The sequence below is a fragment of the Alligator mississippiensis genome, chromosome 1 (genome assembly GCF_030867095.1).
Source record: "Alligator mississippiensis isolate rAllMis1 chromosome 1, rAllMis1, whole genome shotgun sequence".
NCBI classification, from domain to species: domain Eukaryota; kingdom Metazoa; phylum Chordata; order Crocodylia; family Alligatoridae; genus Alligator; species Alligator mississippiensis.
In genome coordinates this window covers 181,919,973-181,942,180 of record NC_081824.1, presented here as the reverse complement: position 1 = coordinate 181,942,180, position 22,208 = coordinate 181,919,973, and the positions used below count along the sequence as shown (strand labels likewise).

The following is a 22,208-nucleotide window of genomic DNA, read 5'->3' as shown; positions in this document are numbered from 1 at the left end:
GAAATGACAAAGTTCATAGTTGTTAGAGAGGGAAGGAGGGAGAAAAGCAGAACACAAACAGAAGATTTCAAAACCTCGGACTTGAACAAAACCCAGAGAATTGGTATGCAAGAACTTAAGCAAAAAAGGAAATAGGTGAGTTAGCAATCTCTTAAAGGAACAATTAAGGGCAGAGGTACAAAAAGTCCCCATGCAAGGGAAAGACAGGAAGTATAGCAAGTGACCAGTTTGACTAAATCACGAGATCTTTAATGACCTGAAAATCAAAAAAAGGGAAACTAGGTCAAGTTACTAAGGATGAGTATAGAAAAATAGCGGCAACAAAGTCAGAAAGGTCAAGGCACAAGATGAGATATAGTTAGCAAGGGATATAAAGGGCAGCAAGGAAGACCAAAGAAAGAACTGGCCCACTACTCAACCAAGGGATAGCTAATTTCAAGTGACACTCATAAAGCCAAAATATTTAATGCCTTTTGTGTTTCAGTCTCTTATCATAAAAGGTTCACTTTGTGATAAGATGGCTAACACAGTTAGCATAGTTGGCAAGGAAGTAAGAACCCAGGCTATAATAGGAAAGGAACAGATAGAGACCACTTGAGCAAAGCCAAGGTTTTCAGATTGGCTAATCCTGATTAAATTCATCTAGGGGACTGGCTGCAGCAACCTGGAAGCTCTTAGCAGTTACCTTTGAGAATGCGTGCAGGATGGGCAAGTTTCTAGAAAACAGAAAAGCAGCACACACACATTTAAAAAAATGTGACAAGAAGAACCCAGGGAATTACAGACCAGTCAGCCTAACTTCAGTTTCCACAAAGATGAAAAGTTATGTTTTGATTTTTTTTCCCAGTAAGCACCTAAGATATAATAAGTTAATATGGAACAGCCAATGTGGACTGGCCAAAGGCAAATCATAACAAAACAACCTCCTTTTTTTGTATGGCAGGACAATGTGGATGGAAAAGGAGCAGGAGATGTCTATATCTAGGGACCTACTGAAACTGATTTTCACAGAAACTGCAATTTTGGCAGGTTCCCTAACTTGCCCCTCCCCCCCCCCCAGCCTCATGGCTGCTGTGGCCTAGCTGTGAAGCCCACTGGGGGGCGGGGGGCGCTTCTGGCACAGCGAGATGGCTGCTACCTGTGCCACTCAGTGGTGAGGGGTGGGGGCTGCATGATGGAAAGTCCTCCCAGCCAATCTATGGTGAGGGGCAGGGCCACCAGGGCCCCTTGGCCAGAGGCATGGGAGGGCCTACCGCACTCAGCCTGGAAAATAGCTTCTGGCTCCTCAATCTGCATGCAAAAATTGACCTGCAGCTGCCTCGAGTTTGGTAGCTACTTTGCACTTATTCCAGCATGGATAAGTGCAAAGTAGGTATGTATAATCAGCTGCATACCCACAACATGGGAGCACCTTGCTAGACAGCAGCTCTGCAGAAAAGGATCTGGGCAATTTAATGAGTAAAAAACTGGACACGAGTCAACTTTGTTATACTATTGCAATAAAAAGTAAACTCCTTACTGGGATGTAGAAATAGGCATGTCATATCTAAAAACATGTGAAGTAATCTTTCCACTCTACTTAGCACTAATACGGTTTCAGCTGGAGTACTGTTTTGGGCACTATAGTTAAAGAAACATGTGGAACCATTAGAGGGAGTGCAGAGGAGAGAAACAAAAAATAATCATACGTCTAGAAAACATGGCCTATGGTAGGACTGAAAAAAATAGTTCGGTTGTTTAGGCTAGAGTAGAGCAGATCAGGAAGAGGCATGAAAACAGTCCTTGAATATGTAAAGGGCAGCTCCAAAGAAGCAGCCAATAAGCAGTTCTCCATATCCAGTTGGGACAGGACAAGTAGTAATGGGTTTAAATTGCAGCAAGGCAGAGTTAGATAAAACATTACAATATTTTTCTAACTGTTAGGCTAGTGAAGATCTGGAATAGATTATCCAGAGAGGCTGTGGAACTGCTGTCCTTGGAGATTTTTAAGAAAAGATTAGATAAACTTTTATCAGAAACAGTTTAGGTGCAGCTGATCCTGCCACAGGACGGAGGAACAGACCAAATGACCTCTGGTGGTCCCTTCTGGCTCTGTATTTTTATGACACTGTATAAAAGCATTAGAAAACACAAGATATGATACCCGTATTCAAAAATGGGAGAAAGAGTGACCCTGATAATTACAGACCATGCAAGGTCTTAGAGCAGATCTTGAAGGAAAGAATAATTAAAGATATGGAAGTAAATAGAATATTGGACAAAACATGTCAGTTTATCCAAGATGACCAATGTAATATCCTTCCATAAGAAGATAAGTGACTTCTTAAACCAGGGCAGTGCAGTGAACCAAATCTATCTAGATTTAAGCAAAGCTTCTGATGCTGTTCCTCATAGGAAATTATTAGCTACACTGGAGAGACTGGGAATCAATGAGATGGCCCTACTGGGGTATGCACGGGTGGGCGAGGATGGAGCACCACCACACAGCATCCTGACCTGCCCGGTCAAACATGGAGGCGGGGGAAGCCTGCTCCGCATCCAGCCACTCACCCTTTCCCCACCTTGCTCAGTGGCCAGGGGGTACATCGTTCTGTGTCCGGCCACCAGGGTGATACAACGATGCAAAAAGGTTGAAAACCCCTGATGTATAATAGCAACGAACAAAGTTTTCGGGCAGTGGGCCAGAATGACCCAGCTGCAGCATAGTGTGATCAAAGACCACAACCACCAAGTGTTGCAAAAGCCTCTTGGCTCCAAGCCATATCCAATGGTTCTGGCCAAAGGGCCATACGTTGCCAACCCCTACTCTATAACACTAATTTGCAACCTTTGTGCAGAAGCTAAATGTGTGTTATGAAACTTATGAATGGTGTTAAAATAGGGGAAGGGAATTATATTACAAAATAATTTTGTTATTTGAAGCAATAGAAATGGTATGAAATTTAATGGCATGAGTGCTAATCATGCACTTAAGAATTAATAACAAGAACAACACTTGATCTAGAAAAAAAAAGGCAATTATGGGAAGAAAAGCAATGTTCTTGTGTCTTATTGTGGTCAGGCTGGAACATACTGACTTTTACTAACCAAGATGTAACTGAGTTAGCCTTTCCACAAATGATCTCTCATCTGTGACTCAGCTCCTTCTATACTACTTCCCTTAGCCTTGCTTATGATAACTTGGCCTAAGAAACTTAATACAGCCTAAGAACTACTAAAACGACTATCATACAAGTTAAAAGGATTTAAACTCAACACCAAGGTCAACACTATCCCCATGGTAGGACTGAAAGGCAACTTTATCTCCATTTGGGAAATGTCAAGTAATCCTAAACCCTGAGAGTCATTTTCCACATTGCTTTCTGATAGGAAGGAATTTGTTTCCCCTTGTGAATGCTTTTTGGGTAGCTGTGCTTTTGTTTTTCATCTTCTTCCAAAGTTCTGGACATTGGCCACAGCTAAAGGTGAAAGTTTTGACTGGGGTGCACTGGTGCTCCTCTCAGTACTTAAATGCTGCTCAGGTATGTGCCTAGAGGATCTTGTTCTTCAGCTTAGGGTCCAACTGATTACCCAGTTTGGGTTAAGATAGGAATTTTCCCACAGGTCAGGCTGGCAAGAACTGTGGATGTTTTTGCCTTCATCTGTAGTGCGGGCATAGTCTTAGAAACATAGCAAATGAGGGTTGGAAAGGACCTCAGGAGGTCATCTAGTCCAACGCCCTGCTCAAAAGCAGGACCATCCCCAACTAGATCATCAGTCTTCTTTCTGGGATCATCTGAACACATAAGGTATACTCTATTTAACTGCACAGCCTTGGGACTGAAAAAGTCTATGCACTTATCCAGAACACGCACTAATCCAAACCTAATGCTTAATGAATACACCACACTCTCAATGCTCTGGTATTACCAGCCCCAAAACTGACTAGTTTTAGGGCTTCTGATAGGTTGGGGCTGTTCTTAGAAGCCTGGAAAATGTGCCAATTTCATGGCTGTGAACTCTCACTTTCAAGTCTTCTAATAGTGGATCTTAGCCTGCTTTTCTTTCACTGTTTTGGGGAAAGTTAAACAGTTACAATTAGTTATGAAGTAGTGAGTTACAGTTACTATGTACTTACAGTTTTAGTCAGTTAGTTAGGACTCAGTTAAAGAGACCAATTAAGTTACAAAGTAGACAAAAGTGGGGCTATGAATATAACAAAATCACAGAAGAGTAGGGCTGAGAGGGATCTCTCAGGAGATCTTCTAGTCCAACCCTCTGCTCAAGCCAGGATCTAACCCATTTTAGACACATGTGCATCTAATCTGTGCTTCAAAGCTCCCAAGGATGGAGATGCCAAAGCCTCCCTAGGCATGCAGATGTATAGCTGACTAGCACTTGTTACCTTGTAAGAAACAGATAAAAAATTGGTGTTGGCTTTGTCTTAATCAAGTTACACACATATCCAATATGCATAGAGGTGGAATACACTGTATTAAATTAGCAAGTTTACCACCACTGCAGTGACAGGGCATTGGCAGTTACCTGTAGCACCTCGTGAAAAAACACAAAAAACAAAAAACAAAACCCCACCAACCTCCCCCCTCAAAAAAACCCAAACAAAAACACCCAACAAGGGACTTTGTGGCTTTCATGTGAGGGGCCTCAGTGCATGATTTTTAGGACTCCTTGGATAATGGCTGCCAGAGAACATGAATGGACTGGACATGATGGCCCAGGAGGCCCCTTCCAGTCTGATGTTCCTATGTATGCTCCAAAGTGCATTTGTGCAAAACTGCCTTTGACAGGATCATAAGAGACAACTCTACTTGCTAGAAGCCTACAAAGAAAATAAGCCTTCCAACCCTACTGTCAGCTTGAAAGATTTTTCTTCAGCTTTGATACAATGCTAGAAGCCTTGCTGATGGCCCAGCAGAAGGTAAGTTCTCACCCTAATGCTACCTGAATGCTCCTATACATCTAGTTTTTGTGCCAAATGCTGAGAATTGTTCCAGAGGGTGCATGCACTCCTCATTGAAAAGGGAAAATGGGGGAAATGGAGCAAATAATTTGTGGGTGGGTTTTTCAATTAAAAAATAATTAAAAAAAAAAAGCAAAAAACAAACCAAAGCCTGTGGGATAGACATTCCCTTCTTTCCTATACATGCATATACATACATAACATGTGCTGAAGATGCCTAAAGAGAGAATCTCTCAGCTGCTGGTCTGCAAAGACTTTCTTCTTTAGCTAAAGGTTTTATTTTCCAAACAGATTTAATTAAACCAGTGCTGGTTTGCTTGTTTGTGTACTTTAATATCTACTTGAAAACCCCAACTTCCGCTGGGAAATGTATATGGTCAGGCAACCCCAACAGAACAATTTTTAAAAACTGATCTAAAAGTAAATGCACAAGATTTGGTATCCCCCCCCCCCCTCTCAAATCAGTGTTTGAACAGATTTAAAATTCAAGTGGTATGTGTTGACAAACTCTGGATTTTTGAGTTCCCTTGAAAGTGACTTGTATAGTTTTAAATCTGTATCCTCAAAGGCTTAACATTTTATGCAGATCTCACTTTAAAGAGTCCACTCCCAACTTTTCTTTATTTAAATAGATTTCTGTTGAGTTCTCTCCCTTCTCCATCGTCTTCCACCATAATCTAAACATTGTGAAATGAATTAATGCATGTGCAGTTTTTTGTTTATAAAAGTTGTGAATGTGACAGGCTGGCTGGCAGTGACTTAGCCCAGGGGTTTTGATAGGGCAAAAGATTATTGGAGGACTTGGGATTCCCTTTCCTCACCAATCTGGTAATGATTTGGCCCAGCGGTTTTGAAGGGGTAAAAGATGATTGGAGGACTTGGGATTCCCTTTCCTCACCAATCAGGCCCCAGAGACTCACCCTCCATGTTCCCTGATTGGCCCCTTGGGTCACCTGGAGGGGGATAAAAGGGGCAGCACAGCTGACTCAGAGGAGAGACCAGCAAGGGACCATGAGGAAGGAGTGTCAAAGAGCTGAGCCAGCAGGGTGGGAGTAGTTGCCCCAGATGAGCCTGAAGGAGCAGGACCTGTAGGCAGCAGTTGGACCTTCAGCAGCGTGGAGTGCAGCTGGCAGAAGAGGCTCCCCGCTGGGCTCCAGGATCCCCTGAGTGGCTGTAGCCAGCAGGAGAGGCTTCCCTGCTCCAGCAAGGATCTGAGCAGTGACCTGAGAGGTTCCCAGCTCTATTTCTAGCTTCTCCAAAAAGAGGCCAGGCAGCCCAACGTGAGGTCAAGGCTCTAGGAAGGTCAAGACCCCTAGCAGCATAGCACCATACCAGCACTGGTGGCTGTGTAATAGAGTTTCTGCCTACCACATGTAACAGCCCAGTTCAAGTCCCAGCTGGGGTGAGTGAAGTAACAGGGAGAAATTCTTGTTGCATTGTCTCCCCCCTGCCTTTCTCCTCCTCCTCCAGGTACCTAGGCCCTATATTCCTTGTTATTGGACATTCTGTATTTTGAGCCTTTTATATTTCACCAACCAGTATTGTTTGTTTTGCTGTTTATGTTTTTATATTTTGTTAACTCTGTCTTTTGTCAACTGGATGAATATGTCTATGATGGTAAGTGCTTAACCATATACCTTTTAATGAGAGAACAGTACTGGGAACATAACCAGTATAAACTAGGGGGTATAGGGGATACTACAATGCCCCGAGGAGGTAGGGTTCAACAAAAGTTAAGTCCCCAGTGGTGGTCTAGCTCTGCTCTATAGGGGGAGGAGAGTCCCTACACCTCCCACAGCACTTGTGCACCTGCTTTGATCCCTTTAATTGGAGAGGGGGTACCTCTTGGAGTACTGCCTGGGTTACATGAAGATTTGTGTATGCACAGCTGATCAATTCTGGTTGAAAAAAATTTGATTAATAACTGTTCTATCCTGGTATGGTATACATCCCTTTGAGCCATCTCATCCTGGCTTTCATGGTTGACTCTCTGTAGCCCTTCTTCCTTGGGAGCTCTTCTCCCCACTGCTTGTAGGGCCAGACTGCCTGATCTCAGGCACTGGTCTTATGTAGCTTCCAAAGCCCCACACCTTCTGGTCAGGTGGCTCTCTAGCTACGCACAGGGGTTTTCAGTTTGGGCCTGATGACCAGCCTGTCTTTCCTTGCTGTGGCTTAGCTCTGCAGCTCGTAGCTTCCACTTCTAGGCTGCCTAGATTTTTGTGTCTTAGCTGCTTGCTGTGAAGCAACTAGCTCCAGGACAGTTTTCCCCCCAGTGGAAACTCCTATCCCATTTTTACTGGGCTGTCTACTTTTTGGCAGCTAGCCTGCTTCCTGGCTGCCAGTCCCCATATGGCAAGCTCTATCTGCTGTTTTCTTCTTATAGTAACAGGGGCCTTTGGCTCCTTGTTACGACAGCCAAGTCTACTATGGACAACTGTATTTAGAAATCTTAGGAATTCAAATGCTCAGACACTGCATTGACAGCAACCCTAAGTATTCCAAAAAATGGATGACAGATCCCTGCTCTGATTGCAAGCTGTTCTGAAGAATGGACTGGATGACACCAGTCATGTAACCTCGGAAGATAATGGATCAAAGCAGGGGGACACCATGGAGGAAAGGAGAACTGAAATAGTATTAAATAAATTTATCAAATTCTACAGTGTACAGAGATAATGTGATGACTGCATCCATGACAATATGCCATAAGCCACCCCAGGAAAATGTGGAAGATGGCCAGGCTCACAAAACTTGAATTGAACTCAATCCTAAATCCCAGTTATTTTACTTTCCCAGAACATTAAAGCCACTCCCACTCCTTGTAGCACTACCTATTCAATCTCTTCTTACTCTTCAGTGCAGGACTGGAGCATCACTCCTATTTGAAGAAATCAGATCTAAAGAAGAACCAGGAAGTGTTTATTCTACAAGTCTGACTGCGCAGCAGGGAAAGATTCTGGAGCTTCATGACAGAGGCTGACAATACAATGGTTATATATAACCAAGAGCCTGTAAAATTTTGTAGAGATTACATTATATGAGACGTAATTGGTCTCTTGTAATTGGTTGGTAAGGCTACCGACAAGGATATTGTGCATAATGTTTATTTAGATCATAGTAACTCCTTGGAAAACTGCCATCTACAGTAAAAGCTGCGGCCTTAGCTTGGCTAGATAAAAAGTGTTGTTGGTCAGTGCTGTTGCCTAATGATAATTTACATGACTGCTTTCATTTGATTAAACTCGAATGATTTATTTATTCATGGAAAAAAGGAACTTGAATACTTCTTCTCCCTGCTATCTGTCAGGATGGAGATATTAGTGTTGGCCAAAGATATAATATATGATGGAGTTGAGGTTCACCTCAGGCATATCTACAAAGAACTGCAACCTGAAAATATACTGGTTTTAAAAAAGGTTTATATCACTTGACAAATGTCATCTCTAGCTCTCTTCTTCAACTGCTGAACTTCAGCTCCCATATGAAACTTTCCACCCATTAATCTCAAAGCACTTATAAAGAAGAGAAAAGATCATGGTTCCTATTACACCTATGGGAAAACTGAGACAGAGACATTACATGACTTACATAAGACTAGAGAGTAGCAGATATGTTGCAATTAGCAACAGGTTTGAGAGGAAGGAAATCAGATACCTGATCCACTTCTTTCCCACTATGTAGATTTCTAATATTTTTTTTTTTAAGATCTGTATTATCCCCTTGGATTAATAACCTGTATAAGGAAATAGCAGCTTAGAAAATAGACAGATTACTCCATCTCCTCTTATTTTAGCTACTTAACATAATGTAGCCTCCACCAGTTAGGGGAGCTGAAGTTGAATGAATGTAAGGGATCATCTCTGTCTGCTTGTTTTTAATAGCTGCTGTAGTTTAGAGTAGGTCCCTGGGAACTGCCCACCATTTAGACATTGCTCCTCTCCACACCACTGACACTTCCATGTCCAGAGGAGCTAGTTCTGCTGGTTTTTGCAGGTAAGGACTCCACCACAGCAGGGATATTGCTGTGTTGGCCAGATCCAGCCAGTCTGCAGCACCTTTGCCTTGCCAGGTGCTCACAGTAGCTGATGAAGGGGGGAGGTAATCTGCCTGGTGCTTTTGAAGCACTTTGCAAACATTAACTACTATATTTTATTGCATACAGCAAGCACCAATGCTCCTTTCCCCTCAAAATCAACCCCCGTCCCACCTTGGATTTCATATATAAAGCAGGGAAGCTGATTTTCTGCCTGGGGTATAAACACCCTGCTTTGATTCCAGCTTGATTGTGCAGCAGCTGTTGCATTACTCTTCAAGCAGCTGAGGGAGTCAGTTGACTTAATGCATCATTGTTCTTCACTCCACAGACATTAACAACCATCTCTCCATTTTAATAGTCCTGATGTTCTATTAATTATGCTAACCAGTCTTTGGGCAATTTTGCTATCTATTAGATGCTCCTGGTCTCTTTCCTCCTATTTGACAGTCCTGGGAGCACTTTAACTCTTTTCAAAGTCATAGACCCATCCCTGGAGACCAGTCTTCAGCAGCAGCTAGGGTTTTTAGTTAAGCAGTTTTTAATCTTTTAGTATTTTTAGTCTTTAGTTAAGCAGGAAAGGGAGGGTGAGTCAGCTGAAGATTAGGTTCTGTCCCTGCTTTATGGAGCCATAACTCTGTACTGACCCTTATTTTTCCTTTCAAAAACAAGATATGTATTATATTCAGGGACATGTTATATGAGAGAGAATTTAGTAAGTTGTGAGGACAAGCACTATCCCCCTTTTTGTCACATGGAACTGAGGCAGAGAGGGTAAAAATTCACTGAAGCCCACAGAAAATCAATGGCAGTGCCTGGGTCAGAACTTTGGGGGAGGAGGTCCTGCCTCCCAGCCCAAGCTCTGCACAGACTCTCAATTTTTCTTGGAAACTCCCATGGAATGAGGATATTAATAATTTTTCCAGGGACAGAAATTGTCACATGGAAGCATTCATGGGCTCAAGATGTTTTCCAAGATAATCACTGAACATCCAAAAACAGTAGCAATTATTTTGCACTGTACATCATGCAAAGAAAGCATTTGGCACAGAGATGAAAGATTATAGCTTAATTAACAAAGTAGACAGAACCAAAACACTGGCCTGACAGGATCAGAAAGACAACAAGGAACAACTTCTATGGGTCTTATAATAGCTGGAGGTAGCATTTATTTATGAAGGGCAGGGCAGGGCAGGATTCACAAGCTTGATTACAATCTTTGAGAGCATGAAATTGAGAGGAGATGCTGAGGGAAACAAAATATAGATGTGAGCACAAGAAGAGTTTCACCTGAGTATTGCCTACAAAACTAATGTTTGTATAAAGGCTGCATAGGCAACCATGACAGTGACATAATAGGTTTGTTAAAAAATATGCTAGCCTGATAACAGAAATGGCAACAGATGAGGAAGTGACACTATGTGCTCCCGTATCAGCCTTGGGTCCTATTTTGCATATGCTATGTATCAAGGAAGTGATAAAAGGAGTATGCAGGGAAGTGCCCAAGTGTGCACATAATACAGAGTTCAGTGGGACAGCTGATCCCAAAGATATATCCAAAATTATGACAAGCTGCAAAACTCCAAGGAGAAGAAAGGCCTGAGAATGGCAGTGCAAAAGATGCTAAAACCCCCATCTTCTCAGTGCATGGGAGGAGACAGAAGTGCAGACTATCTGAAAAGAACACAAGGAGCTGGTGAGGTCACACATGGAGTGTGGTGCAGAGGTCTGAGAAGGGAGAAACTGAGAAAGGAGAGAAGAGGGTACCAAGGCTCTCCAGGTCTGTAGCTACAGAATGAGGAAAGAGTGGAGAAATCAAGTTTCTTTGGCGTTGTTTTAAAGTTGAAGGAATTTGACTATGGAGCACAAATCCCTAAGAGCTATCAGGATTCTGGATTTGCTCATCAGCCCAGAATCTCCTTCACTCTGGTTCCTTTGGGATGAGGATTCTGTGAATTCCTTGGACAGAGTCCACCAGGTACTGAAAAATATTATTACAAAGTCTCAGATGTTGAAAGAGAACTCCACATGGTTCTAGGCAATATCAGGAGATCTTAAAAACATACCATATGATGGTAGTATGTTTGAGCTGCTTGAGGTTTTAACTCTGACATCATTTAAACAACAGCACTGTTGGCAGCACTGCTGGCTGTTTTAAGAAGAAACATGTTTGCTCCACAAGCCCAAACAGACCCTATCCTGAAATCTTTAAATCAGATCTGCTCACCATCACAGAATCCCCAGGAGAGGGATCCAGAACAACCAGTGTACAGCGTAAGGAGCCGTCAGGAAAGTGCTGTGGACAGGGCAGTGTTCAGGATATCTTACAGCAGGCCACAAGGAGCTGCCTCCCTGCGCTCAGTATTCACAGCCATGAACTTATCTCCTGGAGTTAGGTGCTTCAACCCTTCAAGAAGTGAACAAGGTTCTCTTTACTTTCAGTACAGAGGTAGGAGTGGTACAACCTTCTTTTATACAGTAACACTATGGTTTAAGCACTATACTGCTGTAGTATAATGAAATAGTCATCAGACAGGGACTGGAATGCAATTCTCCCCCCTCCCAGGTGGGTGGCCCCAACCAGAGTCAGAGTCGGGCTCAGCCTTGCCTCTCAATGGCTCAAAGAATCTCTCACTATTCCACACACTGTGGAGCAAGGAGGTTGAGAGCTTCTCTCTCCTCACCTCACCCTGCCTCCCACCTTACAATAGCCTACTACTCTGTGGTTAGGACTCTCCCCTGGAAGAGGTGAAATGGGTATTTTAATCTCCTCAGGCAGAAGAAAGAACTGAAACCATATGTCCCACGTTCTAAATGAAGACTTTGAACATTGAGCTATTAAACAAGGTGGGAAGGGTCAGCACTACCACTGTACCCTTCCCCTGGGCTAGGGAGAGCTTGATCTAATACAACACAGCTTTAGGAAAGATAGGCTAGGGGAACACCTGCCTGGTATGGCCATATTGATAGAGGTTAGACATGAGATAAGTGGGCCAGCACTGTGAAGGCTCAAGTACTTCAGGGCATATGCAGAAGCAGAGCTATAGGCAGCTGGGGGAGTTAGGTGGGCACTGAGCAGGAGGGACTTAAGAAGTCCAGCTCGAGACTTAGGCTCTTCAAATACATCCAAAGGAGTTTCTCTGCTTCGTGCTGTATAATGATGTACAGACATGCTCTTGAAGGCTAGGGCCAGGTCTTACAGTTACTGACTGGAAGTTGTCAAAAGCGGAACTGTTTTCAATTTTTCAATTAAAAGTTGAAAGTTCCTCTTTAAATTTGCTTTTAAAAAGATTCATTTTCATGGCTATTTGCCAAGCAGGAAACACATTGTCTGACCAATTCTAGTATGATGACAATATGCATAACTCAATGCATTTTCATGTAAATAATTACAGTGTGCTTAGAGATGAATAAACACCCAGGAAGGTAGCCCCATACCTTCCAAAGCACTTAAACACCTGCCTCTTTGGGCTCCTAAGGGCACAGCCATGAAACAAATTTACCGAGCCAGGCAACAGCCCCCTTAAACATGTTATAGTGCCGTGTATGCACACCATTCTGAACTGGCCGCAGTGTTGCTGAGTTGGCATGGTGCTGAAAGACCAGGTGCAGGCCTGCCTAATTTATTTGCCACTAATACCCTCAAAGCCCATGCTTCATATCCCAGCTAAAAGCCTCTGTACCAAATTTCTTTGAATGGGCATGCACAAAGCTGACCAAGTGCTGATGCTGCCCCACAGTAGCACACTTCTCAAAGCCCTTACTCACATTGAAATAGGGTTTGGAATTTGGCACTCTCTCTCCCAGTACCATCCAGTTGTGTAGCCATGCTCAGAGCATGTCTAAGCCAGAAGCACTCCTCTCAAAAGACAGCTGGAGGGCATGTACACAAACAAGTGTCAGACTTTGGGAACAGCTGACCTAGAAGTTTGGCATTGTTTCACAGTGTTGCAGCATCCAGCTAACTTTGAGGATCTGGCTCCAAGTCTCTCAGAACCAGTAATGTTAAAATCCTAACTCACTCTTAGTCTAAGATCATTAGGACTAGAATATGGGAGAAAAGTAGGTTTATGAGCAACTAACTCCATTTACCTTTCTACAATATTCAATATATGCTGTGTATATGTATGTGTGTATATGTACGTTTGTGTGTGTGTGCGTGTATGTGTGGTTGCAGCAAATCTGTGTACAGCAGCAAAGCCTTCACTTCTCAGCTGGTCAGCCAAGAGGGCTGATGACAGTCCTCCCCTCTGCCATAAAACTCTTCAGCCTATCTGCAGAATTTTAATTTCATGGCTCATATCAGTTCTCGCTAAAATCAACACAAAGTCTCATTCATTGACTTTAATAGGAACTGGATTAATCCCTAATTGATTTGTAGCATGTGCAAGGTCTCTAGCCACTGTTTATGTTGCCAGTGCTTTGGCGCACACAGTAACTTCATACAATGGGTGCCAGAATCATCATAGTGAGTGGAGCTCATCTGGGATGAACTTGGCCCTGACCGTTTCCAAACTCCAGAGCATGAGTTGATCAGCAGCACTTACGCTTTGCCTACAACAAAAAATTGCTGGCAGTGCTAGTTGAATAAACAGGATGAAAGGCAGTAGGAAAAGAATCAATAGTTTGTTTTTTAACAGATTTCATCAAAGCTAAAGGTTAACTGAGGCTGAAGCAGTTGTCTTTTGGTTTTATTGCTCCAACCTGTCCTTGGTCTGAACTAGATCCCATTTTATACCAAGCCCTGGCATTCAGGGCGGAGGGGGTGGACGGATGGAGGGCTCACTTAAATGTTTGAGCCTATGTGTAAACAAAGAGAAAATGAGTTAAGGGTGGAATCCCTGGAGGCATGCAGCATTGATCTAACCTTTCTCCCTGAAGTCAAGGGGAGGGATACCATTGATTGTGGGATAAAAAGAATTCAGTCAATGCCAAGCACTTCTGAAATGCTACCATCAGAGTCAAATCTTGCTTCAGTTTTATGTGCCTAAGTGCTACTTCTGTGTCCATTTTTGGCATTTACAGATATTAGAGTCTGTTTCCACCTACAAAGTTATGCTTCCCCTTGTAAGCATGCTCAGAAGATTCCACAATGGCTACTGTATACGCTCTTACGGTGGAAGAGTATTACCCCGCAGGTGCACAGGAGTCCCCACAAGTGCGGTTGGAGATAAATCCACAACCAGCAACTGATGCCAAAGGAGGACAGCTCTCCCACCTTTTAGCCTCAAGGCCTAATGATCAGTGCCCTGCTGGCTAAGTAATAGCCACTCTTTTAAAACCCTACAGGCCCTGGGCTCTAGCACTAGTCCCTGACCTCAGTGGGGTTTAATCATCACTAGCTGCAATAGATAAACAGTTATGAGAAAGCTTCTCTCTCACTGGGGAGAAGGAATAGGGCTACTGCCCTTACAGGACAGCATCCATTTTACTGAACAAAGCAGAAGATGCAGGTTCAAAACTAGGTCTGTGCGAAGATTCGGGTGCTGATTCAATTCGGAGGCAATTCGGCCCAATTCGGTGGCCACATCTCCAAATCCAAATTGAATCAGGGGACCAATTAAAAGGTCAGAATCAATTAGAAGCTCTCTGAATCTTCGGAAAAGATTTGGAGAGCTTTGATGATTTGGGCAGTCCCTGCTGGCTAGCTGACTCCAAACTGGTAAGTACTAGGGGTGGACGAGAGGGGCTGGCGGAGGGAACCATGGGGGGTCCCCTGCCAGCACCCATCCCCTGCCTGCTATCCCAGCCCCCCCATGTCTGCCCCACCTGCCCCAGCTCCCAGGCCTTTATAAAAAAGCCCCAGTGCTCACCAGGTGCTGCCGGGCGAGAGGGGTTATCTCTGCTGCCCCCCCCCCCCCCAACTGCCCTGTGCTGCTGTTGCTGGGCTGTGGGGGATGGGCCCGGCTGATTCAGAGATCTGGCCAAGTTGATTCAGGACTGTGATTTGGATCAACAAATCAAATCACTGTCCCCTGAATCGGCCGAATCCAAAGTGAATAGTAGCTACTTTGCACAGGCCTATTCAAAACCCTCTCTAGTGGGGAGCCTAGAGCCTGGGGGGTCTTCTGCTCCCTAGGCCACTGCCCTGGCTATTAGGTTATATAGGGATAAAAGGTGGGAGGGCTCCTATTCTAGTGTCAAGCAGTCATTAATTGTGACATTTTTCCAAGCACATTTCTGAAGACTTGCATGAAGTTAAGTATCTACTGGGACAGAGTGTGGCAATGGAGCTGTCTGAACTTCCTCAGATGGGCAAATGTAGCTACGCAGACAGAAAAAGAATCTCAAATCTGCTTAAGTGACAAAAATGGCACTTACACAGCAACATTTGGACACATAAGTAGTACTTAGGCACATAGAAGTGAAACAGGATTTGTCCAAAAGTGTTTATGATGTGTATGCCACACCAGCCTCAGTTAAGCCTGTGAAATCATGTATGTCCATTGGCTTTATTTAGTAGATTCATAGATGCTAGGGTCGGAAGGGACCTCAATAGATCATCGAGTCCAACCCCCTGCATAGGCAGGAAAGAGTGCTGGGTTTAGATGACCCCAGCTAGATGCTTATCTAACCTCCTCTTGAAGATCCCCAGGGTAGGGGAGAGCACTACCTCCCTTGGGAGTAGATTAATAATGGGATGAATAAATAGTAATAACGAAAAAACGACATTGCTCCTACCCTCAGTCTATGAAACTACAGAGACCCCACCTCAGAGCAATGAACATTTTTTTTTTAAAGAAATTTTTCACCTTCCAAGCCAAATCAGCCAAATCAAGTCCAAATCCATGAGTCAGTCCAAAACCATAAGTGGCCCTAAAACCAACAAACATCCTCCACCCCTGCCAGGGGCTTCAGATATTTCCAAAGTCTTTTGGCAGGCATCCTACACGCAGGCCCAAGCCCAAAGGCTTGGGGTTCAGATGCCCCCAAGTTTTGCCTGCCCTCAGTCATATGGCCACAGGAGCAAGCTAGGGAGGAGCCTCCCAGTTCCATTAAGCCCCAACACCTCAGCGGGTACTAAACTACGCCAGAAGAACAGTTATCCCCGGGGAACGCTTCAGGAAAACTGCCTTCTTGGACCCAGATACATGATGTTTCCCCTGCCAGCCCACCTATGTGGTCATGGTGCTTCCCCAACAGCCTGGTGATACAGGCATCAGGATGCAAGAGCACCAGTTTAAATTCCAGTTTTGGGACACTCACCTGAATGTCCTTGGGCAGGTCATTTAGGATGAGCTTCAAAGAGGGAGCGGGCTGGTGCTGGAAGTGAACTGTAACTCTGGTGGAATACAAAATGCTGAATTACATTCCTTATATACTATATGGGAGGGGTCAAGAACCTCAGTGCACAAATGCCTGTGGAGTGCAGAGCTGACAAAGAAGTTATGCAGAGCTAGCCCTCAGGGAAATGCCAGTGCTAAGGTTGCAGCTCAGATCTTCACTTTTCCAGCACTTGCATGCCTTGGGGCTGCTGGGAGGCACGTCTAATCCTTCACAGGCCAGATCTGGAAAGTAGGTGCCTACAACCTTTCTTTCAGCAATGGAACAGCAGTCATACTCTTCTTTTGAAACATGAATAGGGACTAGGCAAGAGCTGGTAACAGCCTCATCCCAGCCCTACACCCCTTCTCTTACACACCAGCTCAATGGTGAGAATGGAGGCCACTCACCAGGGGTGTGGGCATCCCATGTCCAATCCCCTCCTCGGCGCCAAGGGCTTCACACCTTCATGTCCCATTACGTCCCTTAACCAGCACGCTGTACACCATCCCGGGATGGGAACCCGCTTTGTAGAAAGGAATTTGGCTCATTCAAGGGAGGGAGAACAGCTCCTATCCTAGTGTTAGGGCACGGCCTGAACAGCGGAGGGCCAGCCTTTTTTGGCAGGTGCGCCACAGGTTAGCGCCTCCCCCTCCTCGAATGCCACTCCCATCCTCTTCCTCTGCCTGCGCTGCTCTCTGCTCCCCGCGCTCCTGCCGGACCTGCAGCTCTGCTCCTTGCCCTGTGCTCCTGCCAGCTCTGCTTTTTTTGCTGCTCCCTGCCCCGTGCTCCCCTGGATCTGCTCCCTGCGCGACTTGGCGCGGTGCTGCGCGGCCCCTTCCCGCTGTGCCGCGAGCCTGGCCAGCGGGCTGCCCGCGCCGGGAGGGCGGAGCGGGGCGCGGGGCTGCTGCCCCCTGCCGCCGCCTCTACAACAGGGGCATGGCCCCGCTGGCCGCAGAGAGCTGCCCGTGGCCGCCGGCAGCCGGGCCTGCCTGCAGCCCGCGCGGGACCCTGCGACCGCCCGCCCCAGCGCCCCCCTACCTGCAGCCGGGCCGGGGGAGGGCAGAGCGGGCTGCAGCGCCCTAGCACAGCCCAGCCGGGCCTGCCTTCCTCACACCTGCCCCCTGCTAAGTGGCCGCTCACCGGTGTCTGAGGAGATGGCCCGCCCGGGACGCTCCCTCCAGGGCACGCCGTGGCTGCTGCGTCTCGCCGGTTCCCGGAGAGCCCCGGCAGAGGGCTGGAAGGCGGTCCAGGCCGGCATCAAGTCCGCCCACCCCGGGATGGGAACCCGCTTTGTAGAAAGGAATTTGGCTCATTCAAGGGAGGGAGAACAGCTCCTATCCTAGTGTTAGGGCACAGCCTGAACAGCGGAGGGCCAGCCTTTTTTGGCAGGTGCGCCAGTGCAGACCAACAACTGGCATGGGAAAACCACGTTCTTGGCAGGGCTAGTGCCTGCCCGAGGTCACACATAGTTAGCCTCCCGCTTTCACTTCCAGTGGGAAGATCTTGACTATATGCCAACTTTATGGAAATGAGAGATTCTTCCCCAGCTTGCTCCTGCAGCTGTACAGGTGAGGGAAGTGAAACTTGGGGGCATGGCTGACTGGAGCCACCTTAAGTCAGGGGGCCACGTTCCCCCCCCCCAGCAACCAGTCATCCCCCCATGGCCAATCTCACCAACCAGGGGGCAGAAAGGTTGCCCATCGCCCAAGAGGTGAGCGCAGCCCATCAGGGGTGTACCGGCTCTCAGGGAGTGTACGTGCATCCCCTATGAGTCAGCACTGCTTGGGGGCATCTGAACCCCACGCCTTTGGGCTTGGGCCTGCATGTGGGATGCCCACCAAAGGACTTGGAAGCATCTGAAGCCCTAGGTGCGAGTGGAGGATGTTTGCAGGTAGGGTCACATTTCGTTCTTGAATGACTCATGGATTTCAAATTAATTTGGTTGATTTGACTTGGAACAGGAAAATTTTTCCTTAAAAAAGAACAGGAAAAGACCAGCCCCAGCTATAGCATCCCAGCCAAGGCTGTCATGAGAGACCAAAGTGCAAAGTGTTGTGCCAGACCTTCTCTTTTAATCTAGTTTGGGTCTTCGGTGTCTTCTATCGTTCTCATTTTTTTCACCTCCATGCAGAGAGTAGCCCTGCTACCTCTCAGTCTGCTGCAGGCACAAGCTGGACAAACCAGGGCCCCGTGACCAAATTCAGTGGGTCTACCTGTGCTTATAAAACATTTTAGCTCCAAGACAGCTAAAATCAGTAGTGTGCATGTAACAGTGACATCCCAGCTTGGTTCAGCAGGAAGAAGGTGGGACAGGAAGTGTTATAGCACACAAAGGTGCCAGACAATGACAGCATTGGGAAAGCCTTGCAGATGTTCCCAATTTAGGAGTAGCAGATGGTAAGGAAAGAGAATGGAGGGAGTGATGTTGGAATAGGCCCTCCCACCACCATCAGATACCTCCAGTCTTTTGCCCTTAGTCTCTGGCTGTCAGCAGGTTTGCAGATTTACAGAAGTTTAGGGCTGGAAGGGACCTCATGAAATCATCAGGTGGTAATGCAGGACAGCCCATCTGCTTTGGTGCACCATACATGCCTAAACTACATGGAAAACTGCACTGGCTCTAGAAGTTCTGGTTGGCTGATTGGACCTGGAATCCACTCATGTGGTAGTTTTTCCACAAAGTAGGGTATGGCACAGCTACTTGACTGAACTGAAGGAGTAGTGAACAAACATATGCAACCCAGCGTCTGACAGGAGCCTGTCAAAAGATAAGGGCTCTCTGTTAATGGGGGTTTCACAGCAGGGTAGACTTATACCTGGATGGGAGGCATGAATGTCATTAGAACATAAGAATTGCCATTTACTGGGTCTGACCATAGTTCCATCTTGGCCACTATCTTGTGTCTCAATGTCAGAGTAGATGCTGAAAGGGAAAACAGACTGGGTCTGACCATTGTGTGTTTTTCCCAGTGTTCCTCTCTCAGTTGCAGCCTCCAGCATTTAAGGTCTAGGAAATTCTGATTCAGAGGCTGTTTCCCTAATTCCCATGCTCAATAACTCCTGATGCCCCTTTCCTCCAAGAATGTGTCCAATCTCTTTTTGAATCTGGCTAAACTGTCAGCTTCCACAATATCTGATGGCAATGAGTTCCACACTTTTATTACATATTGTGTGAAAAAGAACTCTATTAGTCTTAAACTTACTACCCACTAGTTTCATTTTGTGACTCCCTAGTTCCTGGATTGTGTGAGAGTGAATCATAAATCCCTAAATTGAGCCTAATCAGCATAAAATGAACTGTTCCAAAGAGGAGATTAATTTACCAACACCTTCAACTCTCCCATGAAATATGAACTTTCACTCTACCCAGGAGAACTTTTACAACCTTTTCTCCTGTGCCTGAAGAAGGGTGCCTGGGCCTGAAAGCTTGCAAATAGTTGTGGGGTTTTTTTGCAAACATCTAGTTGGTCTAATAAAAGATATCACCTCCAGCACAAGTTATGATTCCTTTTGCCTCTAGACCAATATGGCTACAACCTGGATACCTGACACATGGAAGATATCAAATTTTAGACTATTTTAAAAATGAAATCTTCATCATTTTACAAAGAGGAAGCAAGTTTTACCACTTGGAACCTGAGATCCTGCTCCTGCCTTTGTTCAAGGTAATTTGCATTATCACAGAGCCCAGAGATACCTCACCACATAAGAAATTCCTGCCCAGAATAGCATCACATCCTTTTACTCTTCTGTAAAATAGGAAACATCATAACCAGAAAGAAATAACTACATCCTGGCTGCCACCAAGCAGCTTCAAGGTAAACAGACTATTCCAACTTTTCTCTGAGTCTAATCTGCATAAAATGAACTGTTCCAAACAGGAGATTTTACCACACCTTCAACTCTCCTATGAACTATGAACTTTCATTTCTACCTAGGAGAACTTCTACAATCTTTCCTCCTATGCCTGAAGAAGGGTGCCTGTGCCCAAAAGCCTTCAAATAAAAAACTGCAAACATCTAGTTGGTCTAATAAACGATATCACTTCTACCATGAGTTCTTATTCCTCATGGTATTCCCATTTACTTTTTCTTCACTATTTAGTGTTTTATAAATTCTTATTACGTTCCCCTCAAGAATCTCTTCTCTAAACTGACTACACCTGGCCTCTTTAGTTTCTCCTCATATGGAAGCCCCTCCATACCACTAATCTCCCTTATTTCTCTTCTCTGGACCATCTCTAGTTCTTCTATATCTATATATCTATATCTTTAACTGTAGGATGCACCATAGATTTATAAAGGGGAATAATGATACATTCAATTTTGTTTACAATTCCCTTAATAATCTCTAACAACCATCTCCTTGGATATTGCTGAATAGTACAGAGCTGAGAACGATTCTTGTTCTCTGTTCCATTGTACTAGTGAGGTATTAGGGTGACAGTGAGCCAGCCAGGCTGCAAAGTGTGAGGCTTGAGAAGTAGCTGCAGGACCTGCAAGACTTGCCTCATGGAGGAAAAACAAATTCTCTGTGTCCTTTGAGCAAAGTTTTTCTTACTCAACACTTACTGGGATTAGCATAAGGGCAAGAAAGTGGTCAGAAGAAAGACAAATAATGAGTCACACTGAATCTCAGTAGTAGGAAAAGCAGTTGAAGCTGGGAGTGAAATATGAATGCTTCAGTAAATGTCCCAAAGCACATTTAACAGAATTACTATATTTACTTGGGGAAAAAGGCCCCTTGTCTTATAACTGCATACAAGGAAATCTCACTAAATACATTGTCTATCATTAAACTGCTGCCAAAAGCAGCATGTGTTTTGCAATAGAAACAAGGTTGATTAAATGCAGCCAACACTGAGCATGATTATAAAACACATGGCCCATACTGGGCAAACATGCTAAGGGAACCTTTTTTATGTGGTCCTTGAAAAAACTGGGCAGTTGCTCCCCAAGAAGGGAATGAGCACTAGGCCTGGAGGTACTACAATAGTAGACTGGCACTCAGAGAGGCTGGAGCAAGCACAAACACCCTCCCAGATGCCAAAAATGCTGATGAGAACCTACCACAATTTTTTTTAAATTTCATTTCAAGAGCCAAATCAGTTCCAAATTCTGTTGGGCAAAGCCCAATAGTCAAGTTCCAAATCTGGACTAAGAAGAGCTCAATCATTCAAGTCTTGGTGGCTCTACCACTGAGCTAGGGCCAGCAGAGCCCAGGCTCAGGGGCCCCTGCTAATCAGGGGCTCCAGGGTGCCTGGGTTCCCACGGGAAATGGTGGATTTCCCCTTGCAGGTGGGCAGTGTTCTAGCCTGCAAGGGGCTGCTGGGAGTGAGAAGCAGGAGGCGCTGTGCCTGTGCATGGCTGTATGCATGCACATGGCCTGGAACACAGCTGGGTAACATGGACAGCAGCTCCCTGCAGGTAAGTGTATGGGGGGAAGGGTTAGGGGGTAGCCGATTGAGACCTCCAGGGTGAGAAAGGGAGTGAAGCAGGGGCAGGGGTTGGGACCCAGAGCCAGGATGGGAAGAGGGACAGAGCCATGGGTGGCTTGTCTAGGGTGTGGTGAGAAGGGGGGCTGGGTAGCTCCCCACCACTGCACAACCCCTGCAGGAGGAGGCATGGTGGGGGCATATGACCCCTTGGCTTTGTGCCCAGGGCAGAGGCGGGCTGCCCATGGCAGGTTTGGGGCTCTCCACTCTGCTGCCTTTGTCTTGGGGACTCTGCAGTGGCTGCATGTTCCCTGCCTGCCCGGCAGCAGGCCTGATGGTACAGTGTGAAATATTAAAGGGAGAGCTGGAAAGAATGGAGAATTAATCTGTCTTTTAATCAAAAAGTGAGTGAGAATAATAACAGTGAAGGTTACTCAAGATTAAGAGAGGCCATTTGAAGGAGTGAGTGGAGGGAATAGAAGATCTCAGAATTGGTATAGGCCAGCACTACTACG

General features: G+C 45.5%; 1 protein-coding gene across 4 annotated transcripts in view; it reads right to left on the bottom strand.

Moving 5' to 3' along the window:
* The window catches only part of TLR5 (toll like receptor 5), a 41,448-nt gene extending 23,756 nt beyond the window's left edge, over nt 1-17,692 (bottom strand). The window contains exons 1-2 of one of the 4 annotated variants that reach the window (XR_001372174.3): nt 17,400-17,656; nt 16,200-16,275 (exon numbers count right to left, since the gene is read on the bottom strand). The gene's annotated coding sequence lies outside the window, so the exon portion shown is untranslated. The other 3 variants (XM_006270883.4, XM_014598157.3, XM_014598156.3) reach the window with 3 other exon arrangements.
* Nucleotides 17,693-22,208: the final 4,516 nt, after the last annotated feature.